Genomic DNA, 9,845 nt, shown 5'->3' with positions numbered 1-9,845 from the left:
CGCAAAATGTCCCACCCGTTATTTATGACGTCTTTTGTTACGCCACCGTTATTAGGCTCGTGCAGAGATCCAATCTGCGCCACCAGAGTGGGACTTTCTGCCAGAGTCCACAGGGCGCAAGCCATCCTTCCCCTTGCAAAGGTGACAATTACCTCCTGCTGGGCCCTCTTCCCAAATCCACCCTGCGCACCCGGGCCCCAAACAATGAGGCGGGATTTGGGCTGCAGACCCGAGTGGCCCCAAACTCCGGCAGCCCAGGGGTTGAGGGGTGTTGGGAACGATGCAGAGCTTCCCGTGGAAACCAAAGGACCTGGCATTCTGGGAAATTCAAAAGTGCTAGTCCAGTTCTGGCAATCTGAACTCTTCCTCCTCAAAGCTGCAGTCTGAGAGACATTCCTGCTCCCTTTGGCCACACGGCTGACAAGAAAAGTAGGTGACCTGCAAAATGAGCACCAGTTCGGGTGGCGGGAGGGGAACACACCTTACAATTACGCGAAAATGTTGCCACTTCCTGCAAACTCTCAGTATTCACGTCTCATTATTCATACACCACTCTGTTATTAGGGGTCACCACTGAATCAGGGATGACTCCAGAACTTCTGCAGGAGGGGTCTGGGGCAGGTGAGCAATTCATTCTGGGAAAGAGAGTCTAAAACCACGGCCCTTTACATTAGTATGGAAAACATCCCCCATCCCAACTTTTCAAAACAGGGCCATTAATCTAGAAAAAAACTACAGTGCCGCTTTTCAGAGGTCTACCCTGTGTGCACACATGGAGAAGATACTTAGAATGTTAAAGTCAGCATGTTAAGTAATTTTCTTCAAATACTGTTAACTAGCACCCAGTTTACTTTCTTCACAGGCCTTTTCATAATCTATTTAATTTTACTCCTTTTTAATTTTCTGGTACACCTTTAACACCTAAACTCCAAGAGAGAAGGAGCTTCACCTTATTTCCAGTGCCTAGCACATGATGGTTTCTAAATGGAACTGATTCCAAGATTGGCCTCATTTAGGAGTGGATCTGTTGTTATAATCAGGTTTCCAGAATCTTTAGTATCAATATGGAACCCTTTCCTCTCACATTTCATAGGAAGCTAGACTTCTAAAAGCCCAAACATGGATACGTTTCAAGTTTCCTTGACTGATTTAAATTGAATCGAAATAATTATTTTGTATGGGAAAAACGTTCAAAAATTTTTCATTTTTCAGAACATAACCACCTTTTCTTTCTCTACTTTCTTCCCTTCAAAACAAACTTTGCAACATTGGGGTGAGTTAAATAATCAGAAATCTAGGCAAAAATTAAGCTCTCAATGGCATGAAACCCATTTTTTGCTCATTTTAAATAAAAATCCTATATGCAGTACATTAATGTTTTCTTTTAGAAATTACGTTGACAACTTAATCCCTAATTCGAGGTATCCATATAACTTCTTTACAGAAAGGTTCTTTGGCAAATTATTTAACACAAGATATATATGAGATCTGGGTAATACACCTTACTTGAAAGGCATGAATTGTTTTTAAACAGTGTAGCATAATCACACTTAAGACCATAGTTACTTTGTTCCCAAATCCTTGCAATTCTAATTGAGGGGAGTTCTAAAGGGCCTGTGTCCGCAACTGTAGACGTACACTGGTGGCCCTCAATCCTGCTCTCCAAACTTCAAATAAGGGGCCGGAGACAAGGCTCAGAACTTGGAAAAGTCCTAGAAATTTCCTGCCTCAAAAGCAGTTTCAGAGTTTCACCTTTTCCTAAGGAACACAGAGTTGAGTAGATATGCTGAAGTCTTCCATATCCTGCTGGTTGTTTTGAATTATGGCTACACTGGCTGTGTACCCCTTGAGCTTTTATCTCCACATACTTGAATTAAATCCTGTAGTTCCTCTTCGGTTCTAGCATATGTGACCTCTTCACAGGGTCTATATGCCACAGCTGTTTTACCACTTTCTGTAATAAAATTAACAAGGATCGATTCAGAAGTTTTCTTGTTCTTAAACTTCCTATATACAATGGTAGCACCGAATAATTAGACATTCTTTTGACTTCTAGAAGCAGAAAATAAGAGCATTTTCCTAGAAGTTCCCTCAACTGACACTTCAGTTTTTATCATAATTATTTGTGAAAACATATATAAGAAGTATCAACTTGGGTTCAAAAATTTATGATCTTAGAAATGAGAACTAAGGAATAAGGACATAGATATTAAAAGCTGTGGAAAAAACATGTTCAATCACAATACAATTAAATAGGAAGGCATTAGGTGGGAGTCAAAGTGAGTTCAAACCTGGGAGAGATACCACTGGACTATATAATAGATACTTCCTATTAGAAGCAAGGCAAGTGCCTACTCCTTGGGACCAAAATTCTACCAGATACAATGAACATAGCTTTAGAGACAGAGACAGAGAGAGTGAGCATTTGAACATTCTACTGGCAGAAACTGGCCCATGTACATTTTGCACAATACAGCTTTCCTCGAGGCAAGTTAGGGCCACCAGGCTTTTTGGTCTAAGGGGTTTTGGGTACATATAAGGAGTGCCTTGGCATATTAGGCACACACAACCCAGTCATTTCGTTTGGTTCTTAAAGGTTGTTACCCAGAGTTGACAGCTGATGGAGATTCTGCCTGATGACCAGGGAAATCAAACTTCACTGGAAAGATTGCCCAGGCTGGAAAGCCAAGACCAATCCAGGGTCAACTCTTACAAGCAAATAAGGTCTCTGAAAACTTAGCTAGGATTTCTCAGTCTCTAAGCCTGCAGGGCTGTGAAGCAGGGGAGCAGCTCTGTTCCAGGGATCTACTAATCATAAAGTTTCCTTTGGGCACAGCTTGTGCCATTCTCACCGCTGCATAACTCAACAGGGAACAAAACCAACGCTATTCAATCGCATGACCATTTTCAAGGTTTACAAAAATGTAGCCGATTATTATATAAGAATCATATTCACCCAATACATCAGAAATGAAAACTGAAATTCAACTGATTCCAAAAACATAATCTAATAAACTTTTCAACAAGAAAACAGCAGTAATAATAATAGTCAATATATTTTGTCTGCTTACTATGTTTCAGGCATAGCTCTAAGCTTGTTAGGTTCATCATCCCATTTACTCTTACAATATCCCCCATTTGGTGGTAAGCTGAATTACTAACCCTATTTGCAGATAAAGAAATTGCAGCTTAGAGATATTAAATACCTACAAATGTCTCTGGCTACAAAAATCTAAAATTGCAAGAACAACAACAAGAAAATCTAAGAGACAAAGTTAGGACTCAAACACAGGTGTCCAAGGCTTATAATCACTACACTACTCTGTATGAGAAGCAAGCAACTGAGGAAGAAGTGGATCAAACACTTTCTGTATGAACTGAGGCAAGTGATTCTACATCTAAACACTGGGGACAATAATATTTGCTGTCATTTTTCTCATAAATGCCACAAAGCACAAATGTAAGACTGCTGCTGTGAAAGCATCTGGTGAATGAAAGAATATGTAATGTTTTAGATAACCATTATTTTCATCCAATTAACTTTTCAAATAAGTTTATTTGCTCACTGAAACTGAAGTACTCCAACGACAATCAAAAAGGTCTTACCTAAGACCACATTCAGTAATTTCTGGAATGCATCTGTCATAGCTTTCTGAATAGCAAGCTTCTGGGTTACCTTCCTTCCCATAAGGAATGATAATGACCCCAAATCCAACCAAAACAGATGAATTTAAAATGCCTATATGAATAACTGATTTCTAGGTTATACGTTTAAAACTAAAAATGCATCTGTGATTCTTAGATCATTACCTTAGTGATTAAGGGCAGGCACAACACGGGTACGGGTGAATGTCTCCGTTGCAGGTATACCCTGGCATGGCACATGTTTACTGCTCGGATCTATTCTGGAAGTTCCTAAAATACTAGACGGGAAATGCAAACCAAAAACGTGGCACAAATCTCATATTACTCACAGATTTCAAATGGACAAGCTGAGGCTACACTGCTACAGACCCTGCTCTCCTCTGCGTAAAGGGCTGGATTCATACAGTGAGATAGATTTGGTTTTAGTGCAGATGATCCTGCCTCTACTCAACCATCACCCACTCAGGTGGATGGTGGAGCCTCCTCCACCCCATTCGCTAACAGCCCTGCCTCTGACTTATAACCCTAAGCCCAAGTGCCATGGATTCTAGGAAAAAACTCAGTACCAATCGGAATCCCCTTTCTAGGAATCTACATTTAATTATTCTGCTCAAGCCCTTTTACAGGAGGCAAAGGACTGAACATTTACACAAGAGTTTATTTCAAGCTTTAGACAATGATTTTGTTGGGATAACTGAAGGCCAGAAGACATGTGCATTTGAAGGACTATTTTAGCACAAAAATAATTATTAACCAAAAAATAAAAACATTCCTAATTTTCCCTCCTCCTAAGCTTCTTGGCAGGCAGTGAGTTCCAAATTTCTAAAGATTAAGGTGCTGTCAGGTATTGCCTAAGATAAAAACCTATAGTGTCGGGCAGAAAAATTCTGCCCAGGGCTTTAGTTGCTTAGGTGATGATGTATCTGAAAAGTTGAGATTCAGAAAGAAAGGAAAAAAGAGAACTCCCACTCCCTCACCTCCCCCACCACACACATACTGGAAAACAGACCTTCCTCCAACTTATCCAAAGGTTCCTCAGCCATGCCAACCCAGGGACTCCTGCACTCGTGGGAGGGCAAAACCACCTCTAAAGCACAGAAGAACTTCAGGCTTTGCTTCTGAAGTGGTGTCACAATATCTGTATTTTCCCTTTCTTCAATGTTAGAAAGATCCTGAAGTTGTTAGGATTTTGAATTAAAGGCTAGACTTCAACATATTCTGTTGTTAGAAATAAATACCAAACTCCAGCAATCCCAAGTAATAGTTTAGGTATGCTATCCCTTCAAAATCAACTGAGACTTGCAAATGAATGACTAGATATGGACAACTATTTTTTTATGATATACCATACAAATACTGGAGAAAATTATGGACAGCACCATCCAAGTCATTGAGATTATCACTAATTCTAGGTGGCAGGCCAATGCTCAGATACTTCCATGTGGAACCCTCCCACATCTCCTCCCCATAGCCCTGTTCTATTCTGCTCTCTAAAGTCTAGGAGTTCAATGTCGAAAGGCGTCTGGTTAGTCAAAGAAAATCTACAGAGTTTACCTTGATGATCCTTTTTCACCACCCACGGAAACCAAAGTAGTAATTTGCCAATTCTTGGCATCTGGAGCTCTTTAGGGCAAGTGTATTATGTTGAACCGCCTTATGTCTGGTGCCGAGATGAACCTAAAGACATAAAAGACCTAAAAATATCACGACCCTACATAGAGACTCATTTTCGATACACCTGAGATTTATCAATACCAATTTTACAGAGTGGTTGTGAAGATTAAGTAGGACATTTTAAGCAATGAGTTCACAGTGATCCCTAAATAAATGTTATTTAGTATTTTTCAGTCAGTATTTTTCTGCATCATTTCCAGGACCCCTGATTAACTGGAAGGTTCTCTGACCTCTGGTGGTGAAAGTGATGATGAAAGAACCAAGGAAGCCCAGGAGAAGCCTATTATGAGGCTGGGGGTAAGCAAAGGAAGTGAACTGTTTTACTCGCCTCATCCTGTATCTCCTGCTTGAGAATATGACCTGAAGAGTAGATAAGACGGACCTGCCACTGAATTAGGACCTGAATCTGTAGCACCCCCTTCCCAAGTTACTAACCCCTGTTAGAAGAGGGAATATGTATACCTCTATAAATGTAAATAAAGCAACGAAAAGAATTAGAGGTTCATCTGCATTAACAGGCTTGAGAGTGCAAATATTTCCAGTCTTAACTCTCTAAAGAACTTACATATTACTGTGGAGTTTTTATATCACTAGTTCTTTCTTAGATGTCCATTTCCATTTTGAACAGCGTGTAGTATATAAATATAGTCATAAAAATTCAAATAATACAAATAAAATCAAAGCATTGTTAATTCTTTATGGATTTGTTTGTGCATCTTCCTCTGTCACTAGTTTATGAGCTCCTTCAGTGCTTGAAGGAACCATATATTATTCTTTCCTTGTTACCAGAAAGAATACATATTGGCATATAATAGAGGAGTGATGGTCTGTTGACTGAGTGAATGAATGAGTACATAAGAAAATGAAGTTACTTTCTCCGACTGAAGTTGCCTGCTGGGAAGGAGAAATGAAGATTAATTTTTAAATACTGAGTGTCGCATGGGATGCTAGGCCCTGTACGGTGAGTCATAATGGAGCTGTCCTGGACAATTAGGAAGCTTCAGAAGGGCTTGAGCCCCTGGGTAGTAGAGACAGCTGACGTCTGGGATAACCTTGCCACAGTTCTTGCTGGCAAACCTTTCCCTTCGTGCTACTAAGAAAAACTCAGATACATTATGCCTTTCCTTGATTTTATTTTTAGATGTTATTCTCTTTTCTGTATTTATAAAAAACACAGCGGAAGTAAGATAAGAAGTATGTATACCTGCCAATGAATAAAAGAACACATAATTGGAATTTCCATGCTGGTGTAGTGGTTAAGACTCCATGCTCCCAATGCAGGGGGCCTGGGTTCGATCCCTGGTCAGTGAACCAGGTCTCACATATATGCTGCAACGAAGAGTTTGCACGCCAAATTTCAGGAGCCTGCAAGCCACAAAAAAAGGAGCCTGCCTACTGCAAATGGGGAGCCCACATGACACAAATGGGGAGCCCTTGAGCCGCACCTAAGGAGCTATCTGCTGCAACTGAGATCCAGTGCAAGCAAATAAATAAATAAAATTGAAAAAGAACGCATAAGTAAAGTAGGGAAAAATTTCAGGATTGTGGGTAGTTAACTAAGGCTCTGCATTAAATAAACAAATCTAATACGAATGCCCTTTCCTCTCAACTCTATAGTGACTTGGAGAACATTTTCTTCATTACGCCATCAGTGACAGGCTTTATGCTGTGAAAATCTCACAACCTACACTTATGGAATGGTCTTAATATCTAATATAAGCAAAGAACTCATTACTCGCAACTAATACCAAGTAACTGTTTCATAATCTTTCCAGGACCATCTGTAATATATGAGTGGTTATGTGAAATGGTCACAGGGTGTGCAAATTAAAGAATGTCTGACACAAAATCATTTCAATCCCAGGGAGTACTGCCAGGATTGAAGAGGGTGTTAAACAGGGTAACGAAGTGGGAGGTAGTGTACCTGGAGTCACATCTGAGGAGAGTTCTCAGATTCAATAAAGGTGAAATCAGTGAGTAAAGAAATATGGGTGAGAAGAGGCAGCAAGGTCAGTAGGAAGTAGCCAGAACAAGAAGCCAATCAGAGAAGACACACAATTATAAAGGGAAAGGTCTGGGAAATCTAAGCCTCACTCACTTATTCAGAGGAATTGAAAAGGTCCTTGAAAAAGGAATGGTGGCTGAATGGAGGTACATAATGAAATGTTAATTCTGGGGGAGTAAAATTGGATGGCATTTTGATATGGAATAAGGTTTCTACAATGCATTAAAGAATATTTTAACCATTTTCTGGAATCTGAAGGGAGTTCTGAATAGGCAGTTTGACAGTAATGATGATGATGAAGCCTCCTTTATGTTACATCTGACAAAAGTTTGTCAAGCTCAGGACTTCCCTGGTGGCACAGTTGTTAAGAGTCTGCCTGCCAGTGCAGGGGGCACGGGTTCAATCCCTGGTCCTGGAAGATCCCACATGCCGCAGAGCAACTAAGCCCGTGTGCCACATCTACTGAGCCTGTGCTCTAGAGCCTGTAAGCCAAAACTACGGAAGCCTGTGTGCCTAGAAACCGTGCTCCACAACAAGAGAAGCCATTGCGATGAGAAGCCCACGCACCGCAACGAAGAGAAACCGGTGCTCGGAGCAACTAGAGAAAGCCGGTGTGCAGCAACAAGACCCAACGCAGCCAAAAATAAATGAATTAATTAAAATAAATTGTCAACCTCACACATTTAAAATCCACATAAAACTAAATATAAGGAAGACTCTTGTGAAGATTTCTTAAATTAAGGGGCAGCATAAAATGATGGGGTTTAACATCAGTTAAGTTTGGGTTTGGCCTCTTGTTTCCACATTTACTGCCATGCACCTTAAGTAAGTCACTTAACCATCCTGAATTCGCGTTTCTTCATCTAAAAAAAAGGGAGAAACCACTAGGGAACTGGCGGATCAGTGGAGCAGTGCATCTGAGAGCATTCTGTACACCACAGTGCTGTACAAACGCTGGCCATTTTTTTTTCCCCCCTGGGATCTTAGTTCCCAGTCTAGGGATTGAACCCGGGCCCTCAGCACTGAAAGTGCAGAGTCCTAACCCGTGGACCACCAGGGAATTCCCGATGGCCTATTAGTTTTAAATTCAGCACTTCCTCCCAGTAGAGCAAGGAATTCCACGTTTGGACGCACCTTCACTGGAGATGTGTGAAAAAGCTGCTTCTGGTCGCATGCCTTTTGGGCTCTGTGGGCATCCCTTGCTGAATAAAACTTGATGATGGCAGAGAACCCAGGACCGCCCACTGCTGCGTTTGGGAAGACTCAGACAGAATACAGAAGGCCAAACCAGGAGAAGACTGTGAAGAGAGAATGCTGTAGGGCGGTCCCACGTTAAGTAAGTGCAGTAAATTTCAGGCCCAGGAAACCAAACCGCCCATTCCCTTGTATTCCCCCAGCCCTTCGCCACAGGTAAGTGTGATGAGCCTGGAACTCCAAACACTTCTCATTTCATGAACAAGTTTCCCTCTGAAATCCTAAGCTTCGGGAAGTATTAGGAGGCAATGCCTTCTGTTGGGAACTATGTCTGAAAAATCTATGGGGACGAGTTGACTGCTCAGGTCGTCTCTAGAACTAAGATTCCTCTCAGCAGAGACCACAGGCAGATGAGGTTCTGAAGCAGTATCCCGGGGCACCCAGTTACTGGGGCGCGGGGCGGCTTCCTCCAACCCTCCCTCCCCTCCGGCTTGTCTCACTTGCAAGGCCTCGGCCGTTTTATCCAGAGCTCAACTCCCACAGCAGCAAGGTTTTGTCACCCCCGATGGGAACAGCAAAAGCTACCAAGTGCAGCATCCTAACATCACCGCGTGTGCGCTGCTCAGGGCGCAAGTGGACTGCACCAGCGAACGTGCGCCCGCGCTTTTTAAAAAGTTAGTGCCAACAAATCTAATATATACAAAAATAGCTGAAAGCCCCTGAGTGTTTTGTGGATAGAAAAGCATGAGATTCAGACCAAGTTCAGAGCTTGAGAGTCTAAGAATAAACTAGCTCTCCATTCCATTAGAAGGACTAGATAGCAGCTTCTTGTTATGGAACCAGAAACTCTCAGGCTCCAAATAGGACATAAAACAGCATCACTTGTACTCTTTATAAAACTGCAGAAACAAACAAAGTAAACAAAAATATATTTACACCTGTCCTATAAGACAAAGGGTACTTGAGACCTAATGTATATAAAATCAGTTTACAAACTGTGATGCACTATATCAATAAGTTCTCATTTGCAGAGAGCACAGCATAGAACATGTGGCCATTAATGGTAATTCCCTTCCCCCTTGGATTCCTTTCTCCTGTTCCTTTAACTATGCGGATCCGTTACATTATTAAGCTAACAATGTAACTGAGCTATTATTAGCTTAATAATGTAACCAAGAATCTGATTTTTAGCAAGGGGGTAGTTCTTAGAAATGTAGGGAGCTGGAACTCTGAATGAATGAATTAAAATAATGCAATTACATCATTAATTTTAAAATTTATCATCATTGATTAAAAATTAAAATATTAAATTAAAAATGAAAAATTT

At 41.1% G+C, this 9,845-nt stretch overlaps 1 pseudogene; it reads right to left on the bottom strand.

Annotated features, from left to right (window-relative positions):
* Positions 1-336: 336 nt before the first annotated feature.
* On the bottom strand, positions 337-9,115 carry LOC114895844 (annotated as a pseudogene).
* Between the last annotated feature and the right edge of the window lie 730 nt (positions 9,116-9,845).

The sequence above is a fragment of the Monodon monoceros genome, unplaced genomic scaffold (assembly GCF_005190385.1).
Source record: "Monodon monoceros isolate NGI ecotype Baffin Bay Population unplaced genomic scaffold, NGI_Narwhal_1 Contig2359_ctg1, whole genome shotgun sequence".
NCBI classification, from domain to species: domain Eukaryota; kingdom Metazoa; phylum Chordata; class Mammalia; order Artiodactyla; family Monodontidae; genus Monodon; species Monodon monoceros.
The sequence above is the reverse complement of the archived record's forward strand: the minus strand, read 5'-3'. Positions and strand labels throughout refer to the sequence as shown.